This window comes from Panthera leo, chromosome B3 (assembly GCF_018350215.1).
Source record: "Panthera leo isolate Ple1 chromosome B3, P.leo_Ple1_pat1.1, whole genome shotgun sequence".
Lineage (NCBI taxonomy): Eukaryota > Metazoa > Chordata > Mammalia > Carnivora > Felidae > Panthera > Panthera leo.
The window spans coordinates 106406879-106424523 of record NC_056684.1 but is presented as its reverse complement, the minus strand read 5'-3'; the positions used below and the strand labels follow the sequence as shown (position 1 = coordinate 106424523).

General features: G+C 38.4%; 1 protein-coding gene across 4 annotated transcripts in view; it reads right to left on the bottom strand.

The window, feature by feature from the left end:
• Positions 1–17645, bottom strand: part of PCNX4 (pecanex 4) — a 64080-nt gene that overhangs the window by 25826 nt on the left and 20609 nt on the right. Inside the window, exon 1 of one of the 4 annotated variants that reach the window (XM_042943401.1) lies at positions 14220–14280. The exons of 1 other annotated variant lie outside the window; for it this stretch is intronic. The gene's annotated coding sequence lies outside the window, so the exon portion shown is untranslated. Of the gene's footprint in view, positions 1–3455; positions 3529–12867; positions 13314–14219; positions 14281–17645 lie in introns of those variants that run through there. 2 more of the 4 variants (XM_042943397.1, XM_042943398.1) reach the window with 2 other exon arrangements.

Sequence of the window (17645 nt, the reverse complement as noted above, 5' to 3'; positions counted from 1 at the left end):
CAGCACTAAACAAACAGTTGAAAAGTTGTTTTTTATTTGGGAAAAAAAGGATATTCATTATAATTTATCTAGAACTTATTATTTGGGATTAGATCTTAAATTAATGGAAATCAGATCTAATTAAATTAGATCTTAAAATTGACATTTTTAGATTTTGAAGGCAAAGAAACATTCAAAAAGCCAGTGCTTTCAACTCAAATCTGCCAGTGGTTTAATCATTTTCCTAAGAGTTTTCAATATTTGGTTTTAAACTTTTCCTCTATTATAAGGGTCAGCAAAATTTTTCTCTAAGGGCAGAAGAGTAAATATTTTGGGCTTAGTGTACCATATAATTTCTGTTACTATGACTCAATTCTGCTACATGACTCAATTCTGCTGTTGTAGCAGAAAGCAGCCATAGACAATACATACATAAATGGATATGAGTGGTTGTGCTCTGATAAAGTGTTATGGTATTTTTACCCATACCTGTGGGCCAGATTCAGTCTGTGGGCCATAGTTGGCCAAACTCTGCTCTATAAAATGAACATATTCTCTTTGATTCCTTTGAATTGAAATGAAAATAGAATATGGAAACAAATACTGTTAGTCATATCTTCTAGCAATTATAATAAATTTAGGATTTTCTGATAATTTAAAGAGTCAAATCCTGCTAAAATAGTAGCATTTGGGGGTGCCTGGGTGGCTCAGTTAAGCACTGGACTTCAGCTCGGGTCATGATCTCACAGTTCTGGGGTTCAAGCCCCACATTGGGCTCTGTGCTGACAGCTCAGAGCCTGCAGCCTGCTTGAGATTCTGTGTCCCCCTCTCTCTCTGCCCCTCCCCTGCTCGCATGCTCTCTCCCCGTCTTAAAAATAAACATTAAAAATTTTTTTTAAATAAATAAATAAAAATAAAATAGTTACATTTCAATAAAATCCATTGACAGCTCAATATGCAGTAGAAAGAACAATAAACTGGAAATTAAAAGACTCTAGGTATCAGAGTAAATGCTTATTATTAGCTATGTTACCATAAGCAAACCACTTTCTGATTCAATTTTTAGTTTCTCTTTCTGTTATCAGTTTCCAAAATCTACCAAAACTAGGAAAACATGAAACAATAATAGGACCTATATGTGTTTTAATCTAGATTATTTCCATTTAAGGGCCAGAAAAATTGAAATACCAAATAACGTGGATTCTCCACCTTCAACTTTTCCTTTTCCTGGGATATACTCAGTAGCTTATTCTGAAAAACAGTTGCCTGACACAAGATAGCTAGCAAAGTACTACCTCAGAGATCATATGTTGGGTTGGAAAAGAAAAATTATGTTTAAAGCTGTCTTCATAAAGAAAGAGACATAGACCAATGAAATAGAATAGAGAGCCCAGAAATAAATCCTCACATATATGGCCAAATACGTGACAAAGGTAATAGGGAAAGGATGGTCTTTGCAATAAATGGTGTGAGGAAAACTGAGTATTGACATGCAAAAGAATGAAATTAGGCCTTTAACACTACATACAAAAATTAACTCAAAATGGACGTTAAGTGTAAAACCTAAAACAATAGAATGCTGAGAAGAAAACATAGGATAAAAGCTTCCAATACTGGCTTTGGCAATGACTTCTTGGATATGACACCAAAGGTACAGGTTACAAAAGGAAACCAGACAAATTAGATTTCATGAAAATTTAAATATTGTGTACACCAAAGACACTATCAACATAGAAAAGAGGCAACCAACAGAATGGGAGAAAATATTTACATATCATATATCTGTCTGATTAGGGATTACAATCCATAATATATAGAGAACTCCTAAAACTCAACAACAGAATAAACCAACTCAAAAACTGGCAAAGGGCTTGAATAGACATTTCTCCAAAGAAGATATACAAATAGCAATAAACACATGAAAAGATACTCAACACCACTAATCATTAGAGAAACGCAAAGCAAAACTGTAACAAGATACCACCTCACACCCATTAGGATGGCTACTATAAGAAAAACAGAAAACAGCAAGTGTTGGTGAGAATGTGGAAAACTGGAACCCTTGTGCACTTGGTGGGAATATCAAATGAGACAACTGTTGGGGAAAACAGTATGGTGGTTCCTCAAAAAATTAAAAATTGGATTACCATTTGATCCAGGAATTCGACTTCTGGATATATACTCCAAAGAATTGAAAGCAGGTTCTCAAAGAGATTTTTGTAACTCATGTTCACAGCAGCATTATTCACAATAACTAAAACACAGAAGTAAACCCAAGTGTCCATCAAAGGATGAAAAGATGAACAAAATATTACTCAACCTTAAAAAGGAAAAAAATCCTTCAGTATGCTACAACATGGATGAACATTAAGGACAGTATGCTAAGTAAAAAAAGCTAGTCACAATAAGACAAATACTGCAGAATTTCACTAAGGCAAGGCACTTAGAGTTGTCAAAATGATAGAAAGTAGAATGGTGGTTGCCATGGGCTGAGGGAAGAGAATGGCAGTCACTGTTGAATGGGTATAAAGTTTTACAAGATAAAAAGAGTCAGAGATGAATGATGGTGATGACTGCACAACAATGTGAATGCATTTAATACCACTGAACCATACACTTAAAAATGGTTAAGACAGTAAATGTTCTATGTATTTTACCACATACACACAAGTTTAAAGCCATCTTAAAACAGCCTTTCTTCTTTTTCTCCTTCTTTCTTCTTCTGTTCTTTCTTCAGTTTAAAACAGTCTTTCTGAAAGTCAGTCCTACCCAACCAATATCAGCCCTAGAGACAGTTTTCAGGCATCATGAAAGATTTGGAGGTCGCCATTAAGAATGACTACTTTAGAACACCTCTTGTTATGCTGTTAGGAAGTTCTTTACTGTAAACACCATATTTAGTCTTCTAGTCATTGGACTTAGTTCTGCACAGAACAACTCATAGCTTTTACTTACATGACAGCCGTGCAAATACTCACAAAATAACATAACCGTAGGGCCAAATGGAACCTTAGTCATTGATGGTTCAATCTTAAGGAATGAAAAGACTGCTTCCCTCCCCTCTGAATAAGCTTATCTCCTGTCTTGATGTCAGGCTCAGTGTACTTTATTCTGGTATGTTGTTCTGTACAAGCCTAAGGTAAAGTAAGGGCATATTCTTGTGAGCAGGTGTAAATATTCTGATTTCAATTATCCACAGAAGATGCCATCAGAAAGGAAAATGAACTTGGATGTCTGGCCTGGGATTTTTCAAGAGACTGGAAGTGCCTGAAATTATCCCAGGGAGTTAGGTAAAAGCTGGTCCCTCCTGCTCCACTGAGGCAAATCAGAAACAAGGTGAAATGGCTCGCTGGGCCAGAAAGCCAGAAACTGAAGACACCTTACAATCAGATTATCTGGCTTCATGTTACTATCCATATTCATTTACCTTTTAGTACTTCTGAATCTTTGGTAGAGTTTAGTTTAAATGTTCTTACCTATTCGATGGAATATTCTGTGATTATATTCCGAACAGTGAAATACTCTGAGGATCTGTTGTTGATACGGAAACAGAAAGATGCCATGACATGTTGAAAAGTAAAATAAACACATTGATGATCCCATTTGCATTTTTTAAAAAAAGAGTATATATACCTGTGTGTATACATGATTTATATAGCTTGTATAGGTGTAAAAAGTTCCAGACAGCATACTACGATGTGATTGTGTGTCTGTGTATTTTACATAGAACATTTTGATACCTTTTCAAATTATCAAATAACCTCTGGAACTCTCGGCCCCTTGCCCTGCAAACACATCCCACCCTTTTCTCTGTGGTGTCTCTGCTCATGTTCTCTCCATCCTAGGATGCCCTTTCTTCCCTTCCCTAATTAGTAATTTTAGTCAACTTTAGACATTCAGTCTAATCCTTTCTGCAAATTCCCCAGAACGCCTAGGTCAAACTGTGCCTCTCTTTTCTCTGTATAACAAATATTGCTTGTCCATACTTCTCATCTTGTAACATGTATCAACATAGGGCACTTCTTGTATTATTCACCTCTTTACCTGTTATTTTTTCATTTGTATTTATTTTCTCTACTAACTAGTTATTTGTGGGCTGGGGCCAAATCTTGAGACACTTCCGATTCTCCATAATATTTAGCAAAATATCTTGGCATGGAGAGGCATGTAATACATTAATGGTATAAATAAGATGATTAAAATTAAAAGACAACACTAAATACTGCTGTTTAAAAGGGAAGTTGGGAGTGTTTACTGTTCGGTTTTTTTTTTTCAAAACCTTCTTCCTGCATATCCTGCCCCACTAACAGTAAACTTGCAAACCCTTTATTCTCAGTTTTTAAATGTTTAGAAAATAATTTATTGATAATATGGAATAAATAATGGCACTTATTGATAGTATTATTGGGTCAGAGAAGATTTTGCCTAGAGCAGTATATTCCAAAGCAGTATGTTCCTATAGGAACAGGATGAGCCTGAGGGAGAGCCTGAGTTTCTGGGACAGAGAAGTAAATGGCTGTAGAATTTTAATGTGACAGAAATCCAATTGTAATTTGCTCCCTATCTTATGCAACATTTTAACTTTCTTCTTGTCAGGAAGAAGGAGCTAGTTCATACTAGGAGTGAAAAGCAGAGAGAAAACAGCAGGTAACAGAGTCAAAATAAGGCAAGATCAATCACAAAAGAAGTGAGAGCACATTATGAAGCATTAAGAGAATGTTAACACTTGAGTCCCCTCAAGACAGATTTGAATTATTTTCATGTGATATTAAAAGAAAGGCTGAAGGATACAGAATTATTTGCCTTACACAATGTTTCTTAAAAGGGAGTCCATGGTCAAAGAAGCTTGATAAATAACACACTAGGACATCATCTTGAAGAGTCACAGTGGATATCAGCAAACTAAAGACTTAGAGACATCTTTGAAGTTAAAAAAACAAAACAAAACAAAACACGACTGCAAACCTGCTTAAAACGTATCATTTGAATTTTCCAAATTTACTCGAACAGGAAACCTAACGTTCCCACCATATCTAGCAACAGATCATGTGTGTAGTGTTCTCTGTAAATTGCTTGAGAAATACTGGCCTCAGCTTCAATTATGATCTTAAAGATTTAGCCAAGCCAAGGAGAATTAAAAAATATATCTATCTTGGGGCGGCTGGGTGGCTCAGTCGGTTGAGCGTCCGACTTCGGCTCAGGTCATGATCTCACACTCAGTTCAAGCCCCGCATGGGGCTCTGTGCTGACAGCTCAGAGCCTGGAGCCTGCTTCAGATTCTGTGTCTCCCCCTCTCTCTGCCCCTCCCCTGCTCATGCTCTCTTTCTCTCTCTCAAAAATAAATAAACATTTAAAAAATATATGTATCAATCAGGGGGCACCTGAGTGGCTCAGTCAGTTAAGCATCGGACTCTTGATCTCTGCTCAGGCTGTGATCTTGTGGGTTTGTGGGTTTGTGACCTGCGCTGGGCTCTGTGCATACAGTGCAGCACGGAGCTCGCTTGCTTGGGATTCTGTCTCTCCCTCTCTCAAAATAAATAAATAAACTTAAAAAAGAAAAGGTATACCAATTGAGGAATGTCATGAATAACGCTACACAAGGAAAAAGATTATGAGGGAAATTTGTCAAGTAGCAAGTATATCAGATTGCTGAAAAGCTTACTTCTAGTATGGATATTTTTTTCTAATATCTTAAAGATAAAAGAGGATTGTACAGGGGTGCCCCGGGTGGCTTAGGTGGTTGAGTGCCCAACTTCGGTTCAGGTCATGATCTCATGGTTCATGAGTTTGAGCTCCATACCGGGCTCACTGCTGTAAGTGCAGAGCCTGCTTTGGATCCTCTTAAGATTTTCTCTCTCCTTCTCTCTCTTCCTCTCCCACTCCCACTCTCTCTCTCAAAGATAAATAAAACACTAAATATATATAAATGTATATTTATATATATATGAAGGATTGTATGACAGAAACTGGAAATTCATTAAAGCAAAAAAAAATAAACTGATATTGTGAGATATTTAATTTAATTACAGATCCTGGAAAATTTTTTAAATATTTTCTTTATACCAAGAAATCTCCGATTTTTAGAGAGAAAGAGAGAGAGAACACGCACACGAGCAAGTGGGTGAAGGGCAGAGAGAGAGAGGAAGAAAGAGAATCTTAAAGCAGTCTCCACGCAAGGCAAGGAGCCCTATATGGGGCTTGATCCCATGACCCTGGGATCATGACCTAAGCCAAAATCGAGTGGCATGCTCAACTGACCAAGCCACCGAGTACCCCCAGAGAGATCTTCTAAATTCTAATCTGGATTACTAAAATGGAAAATAAATTCAGACTAATTAAAACTTACTTCCTGAATGAGAATTTGGCATACATTCTCAGAGACAATTTCTTTTTTTTTTTTTATTTTTTTTTATTTTTTTTTTATTTTTTTTTTTTTCAACGTTTTTTTATTTTTTTTTTATTTTTGGGACAGAGAGAGACAGAGCATGAACGGGGGAGGGGCAGAGGGAGAGGGAGACACAGAATCGGAAACAGGCTCCAGGCTCCGAGCCATCAGCCCAGAGCCTGACGCGGGGCTCGAACTCACGGACCGCGAGATCGTGACCTGGCTGAAGTCGGACGCTTAACCGACTGCGCCACCCAGGCGCCCCTCAGAGACAATTTCTAAACAGACTGATGCATTTGTATGGCTGCAGCCTCCAACATGTTAAAATGAAAAATGGCTCAAGGCTTAGGAGGAAAAATGCTGTGAAAATAAAGATTAAGGGATAAAGATGGCATCACAACATTGATTTTGGCCATATGCTGTTTTCATATGCTACTCTGAAAGTGGGCCAACAAAATAGCCATAGAAACGCTGCTTTATTTGGAATTTGAGCATTATCTAGAAGGGTGAGAAACAGATCAATCTGGCAATGTACTAGGAGGGAATTCTTATTTTTCAACTTTAATGCAGGAATCAGGCAAGATACCAACCTGAAAAAAATCCCTTAAAGAAAATAAAATAATAATAATAATAACAACAATAAACAAAAAGTGGTAGTTTGCGGGGGATTACAATAAATTTAAAGTTTTCTTAGTCAATTGTCTAATTTTTGTTTAGTAAAGGCTACTTGTTTTTAATCTATCATTATTTTTATTGATTGGTTAATTTCATTCATTGAATCCACATTTTTTTTCTGTTCTATTGGATTCAGATTTTTTTATGGTAAGAACACTTAACATGAGATCTACCCTCTTGACAAATTTTTAAGTGTATAATACAGTATTGTTAAGTAGCAATACAATGTTGTACAATAGATCTCTAGAACTTACTCATCTCGCACAACTAAAACTTTATATAGCAAGTCTTCCTCCTGTTTCTTCCTCCCCCAAGTCTCTGGCAACCTTCATTCTACTGTTTCTAGGAGTCTGACAATTACAGATACCTCATTTAAGTAGAATCATGCAGTATTTGTCCTTCTCTGACTAGCTTATTTCACTTACCAAAATATCTTCAAGGCTTATCCATGTGATCACATGTGGCAGGATTTCCTTCCCTTTTTAGGGCTAAATAATATTCCATTGTGTGTATATACCACATTTTATCCATTCATCTGTTGATGGACAATGGGTTGCTTCTGTTTTTTTGGCTATGGTAAACAATGCTACAATGGACATGGGAGGGCAAATATCTCTTTGAGATTCTGATTCCAATATGTTCAGATATATACCCATAAGTGGGATTGCTGGATCATATGGCAGTTCTATTTTTAACTTTTTGAGGATTCTCCACATTGTTCTCCATAGCAGATGCACCATTTTGCATCCTACCAACAGTGTACAAGGGTTCCGATTTTTCCACATCCTTGCCAATGCTTGTAGTTTTTCTTTCGTTTTATTTTATAATAGCCATCCTAACAGGTATGAGGTGACACTGAATCCACACACATATATTGAGCATGTCTGCCCTGTGTGTCAACTGTATTTTTGTTATACTTTCAGGAAACTTACTATCTCCTAGTGTATTTGTCAAATGTTATTAAATCTTTGCTCTCATATGTTTAATTTCTAAGAGTACATCTTTAATGCCTGGATGTTCCTTTTTATAGAATCTTATTATTTCATTAACATGGTCTATCTTCCTGAGAATATTCACTATACATATGTGTGTACACGTAGATAAACGTCATCTAATTCCTTTGTAAATTGCCTCTTTTTAAGTGTTCACTTCTTGGGGCATCTGGGTGGCTCAGTCAGTTAAGCATTCGACGTTGGCTCAGGTCACGTTCTTATAGTTTGTGAGTTCGAGCCCCACATCAGGCTGTGTGTGCAGGCATGGAGCCTATTTCAGATTCTGTGTCTCCCTTTCTCTCTCCCCCTCCCCCACTCAGGCTCTGTCTCTTTTAAAAATGAATAAATGTTAAAAAAAAAGTGTTCACTTCTCTTATTAATTTCAAAGAACTTTTTATACATGAAGGATATTAGCTCTGACATACATTATAATCTTTTTTCTCTCCTTATGTTAACTTGTACTTGAAGCACTGTCAGAAGATGCTGGTGAGGATTAAAGAATTCATTTTGATAGTTGTTAATATAGACAAATGTGTTATCCTTCCTTTTATACAGAAATAGTTAAACAAAATTTAGTATTTTGATACATTTCAACTTCTGAATACCTACAATGTACTAGGTAATGGTAATAAGGCTACTGTCTGATCCAAAGAAGATTATACTCCAGTAAGGTAGAGATCATTTCCCTGTCAAATAATTGTTACTGGTAAAAGTAACTCTGGAATTATTTTAATTTTCATTATGAAGAGAATAAGCAATAAACAAAGTTAGTTTACAAATAACATAGAATTATTAAACAAGATAAACTTTTCAAGAAAAAGTAATAGCTGCTTGTTTAAAAAATGCCTACACAAACTTTGTCAGCAATAAATAGAATGCCTCATCCATGTTCCTCAAAAGTATTTTAAAAAATTTGAAAGGAGGGGCACCTTGATGAAAAAATTTGAAAGAAGGGGTGTCTAGGTAGAACAGTCTGTTGAACGTCCAACTCTTGATTTCAGCTGGGGTTGTAGTCTCACGGTTCGTGGGATCAAGCCCTGCATCAGGCTCCGTGCTGACAGCATGGAGCCTGCTTGGGATTCTCTCCTTTTCTCTCTGCCCCTACACTGCTCACACACTCTCACTCTCACACTCTCTCTCTCTCTCTCCCCCTCTCTCTCTCAAATAGAGACCTAAAAAAAATGAAAGGAAATATACTGAAGTTCTACTTTTCTAAGCATCACCACCTTTACTAATATGGGAAATAAAAAACTTCATGCATGTCTAGAAAAGAAACAACATCGCCTACACCTTGAATACTCAAAAAGCATGCTATGATTAAGTAATTCTCATTTGCTCTGGATCAAATGACCTGTTACTATCAGAGCGTTGGTTTTTTTTTTTTTTGAAAGTTTTATTTATTTATTTTTTATTTGTAATTCTGAAAATACATTACGAATGCTAACTAAATGCATACCATGGCAAACAGCTAAATTCCTGAAGAGACTTTTGAAAGGCATTTGGTGCTAAAACATAAAAAGCACATTTCATGTTATAGTTTATCACTTACTATAGTAAGTAGTTTCTTCTCACCACCAATAAAAGGAAAATCTACTCAAGCACCTAAAAAGAGTCTTGGGGAGCCCGGGTGACTCAGTCAGTTAAGCCTCATGACTTTTGATTTCAGCTCAGGTCATGATCTCAAGGTTTCTGGGTTTGAGCCCCGCATCAGGCTTTGCGCTGACAGCATGGAGCCTGCTTAGGATTCTGTCTCTCCCTCTCTCTCTGCCCCTCCCCAGCTCATGCACACTCTCTCTCCCTCTCAAAAATAAATAAACATTAAAAAAAAAAACGAGTCTTAAAATGAAAGAACAAGCACAAAAACATCTCTCTGATCAACAAAATGGTATTTATTCAAATTCAAGATTTGGGGAGGATCTTTGAATCTAAGAGTTTTCTGTAAATTCATAGGAATTGGTTTGTAGAGCAAACAATGGATGGAAAGGGTAACTAGATAGATCAAAGGATCATCCTTCCCAAATGTGTAACACTAGAATATGAATTGTTAGCATTCCATACTCTTGGAAAACTAAAATGGTAGAAAATAGCCAAGGTCACATCAGTGCATCACAAATGTGCCAGGCCAGCTGACACTTCTGCTTCTATCCCAATCCACCTCTCCCATACTGTACACATCTTACCAATCACAAATGCAAAGTGATTAACAAGTTTTTCTTTCAAAATCAAGTATCAGGTGAATGAAGTCTACCATTCACAGGGATTACCAGAAATAAATCAACTTATTTTACAGAAAAGAAAACTGAGAACCAGTGATACGAAGTGACTTAATCCACACATAATGTCCGTTGGTGGCTGACTGAGTTTTTCGATCATACCAAGCCATTGTCAAATGAAAGGCAATTTTAGAGGTTAGAGAAATAGAAGGATAATTTGGGAGAAAGAGTTTTCAGGGAAAAGTGGACCTGTCAGGAATCTCCAAAATGTCAAAATAGGAAACTTCTGTTAGCCAAGCCAGCCTGAGGATAGTGGCATGTAGGACTCCTTGATAAGAGATAAACACAAGTGGGAAAATGTCTAGAAGAAAAGATTCTCACCGTCAAGAAAATGAACAACCCCCAGAATGGGAAAAAATTTTTGCAAATCATATATGTGATAAGGGACTTACATCTAGAATATATAAAGAACCCTTACAACTCAGTGGTGACCAAAACAAAGAAATCAATTTAAGGAATTTCAATAGACATATATATACTAATATATATATACTAATATATACTAATAGCCAACAAGTACACAAGTTTCCACATCACTACTCATTCATTAGAGAAATGCAAAGCAAAACCACAACGAGGTATCACTTCAAATCCACTTGACTGGTTACCAAAAAGACAGAAAACAAGTATTAGTGAGGTGGTGGGGGAAACGGAATCTGCAAGTAGTTTTGTAAAATGGTGCAGCGGCTTTGAAAAACAGTCTGGCAGTTCCTAAAAGGCTAAACAGAGAGTTACCATATGACCTAGCAATTCCATTCCTAGGTATTTACCTAAAAGAAATGAGAGCATAAGTGTACACAAAAATTTGTACACGAACATTCATAGCAGAAATATGAATTTTCCAAAAAGTAGAGACAACCTTAATGTCCATTAGCAGATTAAATAAAATGTGGCACATCCCTACAATGGAATATTTTTAGGCTATAAACAAGAATGAAGTACTGATACAGGCTACAACACGGATGAACCTTGAAAACATAATGCTAAATGTGAGAAGACAATCACCAAAGGCCACATATTGTATGCTTCCATTTATATGAAATGTCCAGAACACGAAAATCTATAAAGACAGAAAATAGGTTAATGTTTGCCTAGGGCTGGTGGGGCTGGTGACAAGTGGGGTAGGGAATAAGGGAATAATTCCTGAAGAGTACAGGGCTTTTTTTTTTTTTTTTTTTTTTAAGCAGGTTCCATGCCCAGCAGGGAGCCCAACGTGAGGCTTGAACCCATGACCCTAAGATCAACACCTGAGCTCAGAATCAAGCGTCAGATGCTCAACCTACTGAGCCATCCAGGTGTCCCCCTTTTCTTTAATTTTTCATTTGTTTTTACTTTTTAAGGGCCTTCTTTAGCGGTGATGAAAATGTTCTAAAATTGACCGCAATAATACTTGCATAATTCAATGAATATACTAAAAACCATTGAATTGTACACTCTTTAAAAATCTTCAATATTTTTAAAACTTTTTAAAAATTTAAATTCCAGTTAGTGAACATACAGTGTAGTATTAGTTTTTACAAAAGAAAAAGAAACAGAAAAGTTCCCCGACCAGGTATTGTCCATTAATAACTAGTAGGAAATTTAGGAGTAGCTGACAGGTGCCCCGGTTAAATTACTAAAATGGCATTGTCTGGTCATAGAGTCAGGCTCTGGATGCTATGATAAAGTTTGGAGATTTGGCATGGGTGGCAGTGGACACCAAATGATACAAAGGATGGTCTGTGCCCTAATTATATGAATGATTTGGGACACCTGGGTGGCTCAGTCAATTAAGCCTCTGAATCTTGGTTTCAGCTCAGGTTATGATCTCAAGGTTTTATGAGGTGGAGCCCAGCATACACTGGCAGCCAAAAGCCTGCGTGGGATTCTCTCTCTGCTCCTCCCCCACCGGCACTGTCTGTCTGTCTGTCTGTCTCTCTCTCTCGCTCTCAAAATAAACAAACTTTAAAAAATCGTTTAACAAAACGAACAAACAAAAGGAACGTACCTAATGTCATATAGCTGAATACAAAAGAAATGACTGGTAAAGAGCAAATAATCAATTCACAGGTCTAATAGATAACCTCTGTTGTAGATTTCGTTGAAGTAAACACTGGTCCTTGACAGAGTTTTGAAAAAAGGCAGATTAAGGGTGAAAGAGTTATTCATGTTCAGGGGGACGTAAGTTGACCAGGCCGGGGCAAAAGTGGTCTAGCTGGACATAAGGAAAGAGTACAGGACTATCTAAGGGACGCAGTTTGTAAACTGTATTGGTGAAACAAGGACATCACTCAATCAAGACCCAGAGGACCGTTTTCCATCTGACCAGTGTCTCTTAGAGACAAAACGCTGTAACTCAACAGGCTAAAGCAGTTTTCTGAAAAAACTTAAAGTCACATTGGATTGATTCCTCTAGGCACGGAGTTCATCTTCCGTCTAAAAAGTGCAATAATAGCATTTGAAGGTTTTATAGCGAAGAACAAGAAATGTGCGGCAACTGCAACTGCAAGAACGTGACTCTGCATAGTCCTGGAAATTAAGATGACCAAGAAATCCCCAGGTGGATGTCGGGGTTCGAACGTACCTCGAGTCACCCGAGGGCAGAGGCGGTGCGAAGGCATCCCGGGGACTGCATTTTTGCAGGTAAACCCGGGTTGGGCGATCCCGCCCAGAGGCTGCCGGCGACCCGAACGCGAAGGCATAGAAGCTGTAGCGGCCAGGCAACCAGCTCCCCGAGGTCACGCCTGAGCCAGCTCCTCGTTTCCATGGCTAACGTCAACTCCAGCGGGTGCCACCGCCACCGCCGCGGAACCGAGATCGCGCTCGGGGGCGGTTCGGGCCCCCAGCTCGCCCCGCCCCCGGCTCGTGCTCGCTTCGGGGCGCTTACCCCACCGCCGGCCGAGCGAGGCGGAGTTGGGGAAGAGGGGCGCTTTGGTCACTCCAGGCCTGGGCCCACGCTCCCCTCACCCGGGGCCGTGGGAGACTCCGGGACTCTGGCCTCGCCTTGCGCCCACAAGCATCCACAAAGGGACAGGGGCGGGGGTCTCCGGTCCAGCCCTGAACTTTCACCCGGGCCGCGCCCCTACGCAAAAGCGCCGTTTCCCTGGTGATGTGACGTGCCCGAGGGAGGGAGTAATGCTTTCTGGCCGATTGACGTACGGCAGCCATTTCGCGAGCGTTGGTTTACCGGCGGTCTGACCGCCGATTCTGGAGTGTAGGGTGACTCCAGCCGCTCGGTGTTTTGCACTTGCATTAACCACATCCGCACTTTGGCCATCGCCACTCGGCACACGGACGGTAATAAATGTTTTTAGTGATACTTCATACGCCCTCTTCAGCTTGGAAGATTTGGAACTGGCTATACGTCCTAGCTATTGCCCTTTTATTGCATACTTTTTCTCCCCGAGTGGATTTGTGGCTGCATTTTTAAATGCGAGGAACCAAAATGCCCATCATTGAATCATGCTACGAGGAAGGTATCTGTTAATAAAATGAGGCAAAGTCCCCTATCCTAATTGCGGGGGGGGGGGGGGGGGGGGTTGTGGAAAGCCCTGGCCCACTGTTACTACTTAGTGGCAGTGTAAGATACGGGAATCTTTGGAAGGTAGCCACAAACTCCTACTTTTGCCGGTTTAAAGTTACATGCCCCGCGCCCACCGCCTCCATTTTCCATGAAGTTTGATTTCTTACTCATCTTCTGGACACCTTCTGGATTGCTTGTTGGAAGTCTACAAGTTGGCCCCTTAGAGCATTGGTCTAATTGGAAATTAGACCAATTGGAAATTGGTCTCAAATGATTTAGAGGCTCTTTAAGGGAACTCCGAAGCCAATTTGTCAGTATTAAGGTACTTCTGTTTCCTGTGTGATTGACACTAGCAATTCTGCATACTCGGGACTTCTAAGTGCTCAAGGACTGTCTTGTTTGGATCTCTTTACCTCGAAACTATAAATGCGGCCCTTTTTTGGTTTGTTTTCTGGTTTCACTGGAAATGGTGGCTTGGTTCTCGAGCATCTAGGTTTTCAAGCTGTAAGGAAATTTGTGTGTATGTTAATATGAAAAGAAAACCAAGGATTACTCTATTCAGAGGGAAAGTGTAGTTTATTGTGGGAAGAAAACCCTGTGCAGTTTCAATAACGTACATATACTTGACACAGTTAGCAGGTAGAACCTTTCATAGTTCAGTGTGAGGGGGAGAGGTACTCTTGGTCCATCCCTAATGTTTCCCTCACTTTGAGGGAAGACATACTAGCCTTAGTCATCATGGGTCAGGATACCACCTGACATCTGCAGTTGCTAGAAGTCGGCCGTAGTGTGATTAGCGGTACAGGCTCTGGAATTAGGAAGTCCCAAATTGTTGGAATCTTGACATCGCAGCTCCCTACTTGTGTGATCTAGGGGTTACCTAGTCTTCCTGGTGCTCAGTTTTCAAATCGTGTAAAATAAGAGAGAGAAAATTTATCGCACAGGGAGTTGTGTAGGTTGGATTAAATAACCAAATCGCTCAGTTAGGCACAGTTTAAGTGCTTATTGAGAACGAGCTGTTGTCTTTATGAGGAGAGGCTGTATTTTTGCCACCTTCAATTACATAGAATTCGATCAGAATATTTTTGTTGTTGTGATACCTGCTGTAGATATTTGGTTGTTAATTTTTTCTTTTTTCCAATGTGTTGGTTACTTTGCCCTTAGAATAAAATGGGTAAAGCTTATGGTACAAGGCCTTTGGTTACTAGTGTATAAAAAGTAGTCGTTCAACATTTACTGAAGTAGTGGATGTTGTTTGCCAGGAATCACACCTATTGCTGCAGATTCAAAGTCAAATAACACATGGATTCTATCCTCAAGGAATTTACTGAAATATAATGAGAGACTAACAAGGACATCAGTAATACTGAGTGTGTGATAGACAAATAGGCACTGGGGCCATAAAATAAGTACAAGTTAGCTGGATAAAGATCTGGGAAAGGAGGTATTTCAGGCAGGAGAGCACCATTCATTCAGTTAACAAATATTTAGAGCATAAGTCAGGTACCTATGGACCCTATTTAATCTTAACCGTATGAGATAGCTTATTATTCTCATTTCAAATATAAGGAATCTGAGCTGCAGAAAAGTAAAATAAATGAGATTTAGAATTGAGCGTTTATCTGTATGTCTTCAAGATCCTTGTTTTGTTTTGTTTTGTTTAAACAAAAAATCCGTGTTTTTGTTTTGTTTTTTTCTGTTAACCCTGCTGATTGATATACAAGGAAACATTACCAAAAATCTGGACCTGCTTCTTCAGCCAGAGAAAATGTTTGCCCAGTCATTATCACGGCATACCCGTTTTTGTGTAATGGTAATGCTCATTTTCAAGTTACTCCTCTTGCCATAAAGTAAAACAGACAAACCTAAAATCATAAAAGCCTCACTCTGCTCCATTGCTCACAGGTCATTGACCAGAGGACTCTGAAAATAATGTAGAACTGCAGCAACACAGGGTAAGATGATTTAAAGTGGAGAAGTGGCTGCAGAGAATTTGAAAGTTGCGCTTCCAGGGCAAGGCAATAGAACAGCTAGATTTGGTAAAGGATTGGATCAGGGTGGGGATGGTTGGGGGAGTTAAGGAGACCAAAGAAAAAAGATGAGCCTAACCTTCAAGCTGTGTGACCACAAAGTTTGAGGAACCCTAAAGTAAGCATAAGAGGAATAGGTTTGAGGGTGAAAGAAAGATAATCCACTTTGAGGCGTTACGTGTTTTAAGGACTTGGGGGATATGTCCGGTTGCAAATATAGGATTGGACCTTGGGAAACAGGTTAAGACATAGAGATTTAGGAGTATTCTACATAAAGAAAGTTATTTGAGGGGTGCCTGGGTGACTCAGTTGGTTGAGCATCTGATTCTTGATCTCAGCTGGGGTCTTGATCTCAGGATCCTGAGTTTAAGCCCTGTGTGAGGCTCTGCAATGGGCGTGAAGCATATTAAAAAAAAAAAAGTTATTTGGAAGCATGAGATTTGAAAAAGAATGCCAAGGTTTGGGTATTACTGAACGTGAAGAAAACCATCAGGAGAGAAAAAAAGGATTATAAAATGAGATGATGTATTTCTTACATGGCTCATTTCATCTAATTTCTTTATGTCACAAAACATGATATGCATCTCAATGTGTATGAAGACCATGTGAATGGGCATGTGGCCGGTAGCAATTTTAGTGTGTTTACAGGCATATGGGTTGGGTGACTTTGAGTTATGAGGCTATTAAAGATAAGGAGTAGGGTATTATGGTAAGTGAAATAAGTCAGAAAGAAAAATACCACATTCTTCCACTTATATGTGAAATCTAAAAAAAAAAACAAAAAGCAGAAACAGACTGATAAATACAGAAAACAAATTGATGGTTGCCAGAGTGGAAGGGGATAGTGGCATGGATAAAATGGGTGAACGAGAGAGATTCAGGCTTCCTAAGGAATGAATAAGTGGCAGGGATGAAAAGCACAGCATAGGGAATATAGTCAATGGTATTGTAATAGGGTAGTATGGTGACAGATGGTAGCTGCACTTGCAGTTGGCATAGTATAACTTTTGAGCTTGTCCAGCCTCTGTGTTGTACACCTGAAACTAATGTAACATTGTTATATCAACTATACTTCAATAAAATTAATTAAAGACAAGGAGTGACTAATTGTTAACTTTAAAGTTTAATATTGAAACTTCCTTTAACACAGAAAAAAATTTCATACTAGGTAAACGTTCATAATTAGGACCATAAAATAATGTATACTGTAATCATAGCTTTGCCATTAATTGGTTTTAAACTTTGTTGTAAATTACAATATATTCTAAATGATAATTCTGAAAAATGTATATTAATTTCTGATGAGTGTACAGTGGGAAGGATAGAATTTCTCAGATTATGGTTTTAAGAATTTTTAAGGGGTTTTAAGAATTTTAAGGTTTTAAGAATTTTTAAGAACTGAACCTGGGTGGTTCAGTTGGTTAAACGTCTGACTTTTGATTTTGGCTCAGGTCATGATCTCATAGTCCTGAGATTAAGCCCTGCTTTGGGCTCCATGCTCAGCATGGAGCCTGCTTAAGATTCTCTCCCCACCCCCTCTTGCCCCTCCCCTGCTAGCTTGCTCACTCTCACTCTCTCAAAAAAAAAAAAAAAAAAAAAAAAAAAGAATTTAAAATTTTTCATATAGTTCTTAAATTTCATTATTATTTCATATCACTAATTTCAAAGATTAAAATTTTAATTTCAGGAGTGTTTAAATTAATATTACTTGAGAAAGTTGTCACCACTGGAAACTTCTTTTAGGTATTTGTTTGAAAAGAACACAGTAGAATTTTTGGTAGACTGAAAATCACTAAATTGGAATATTTA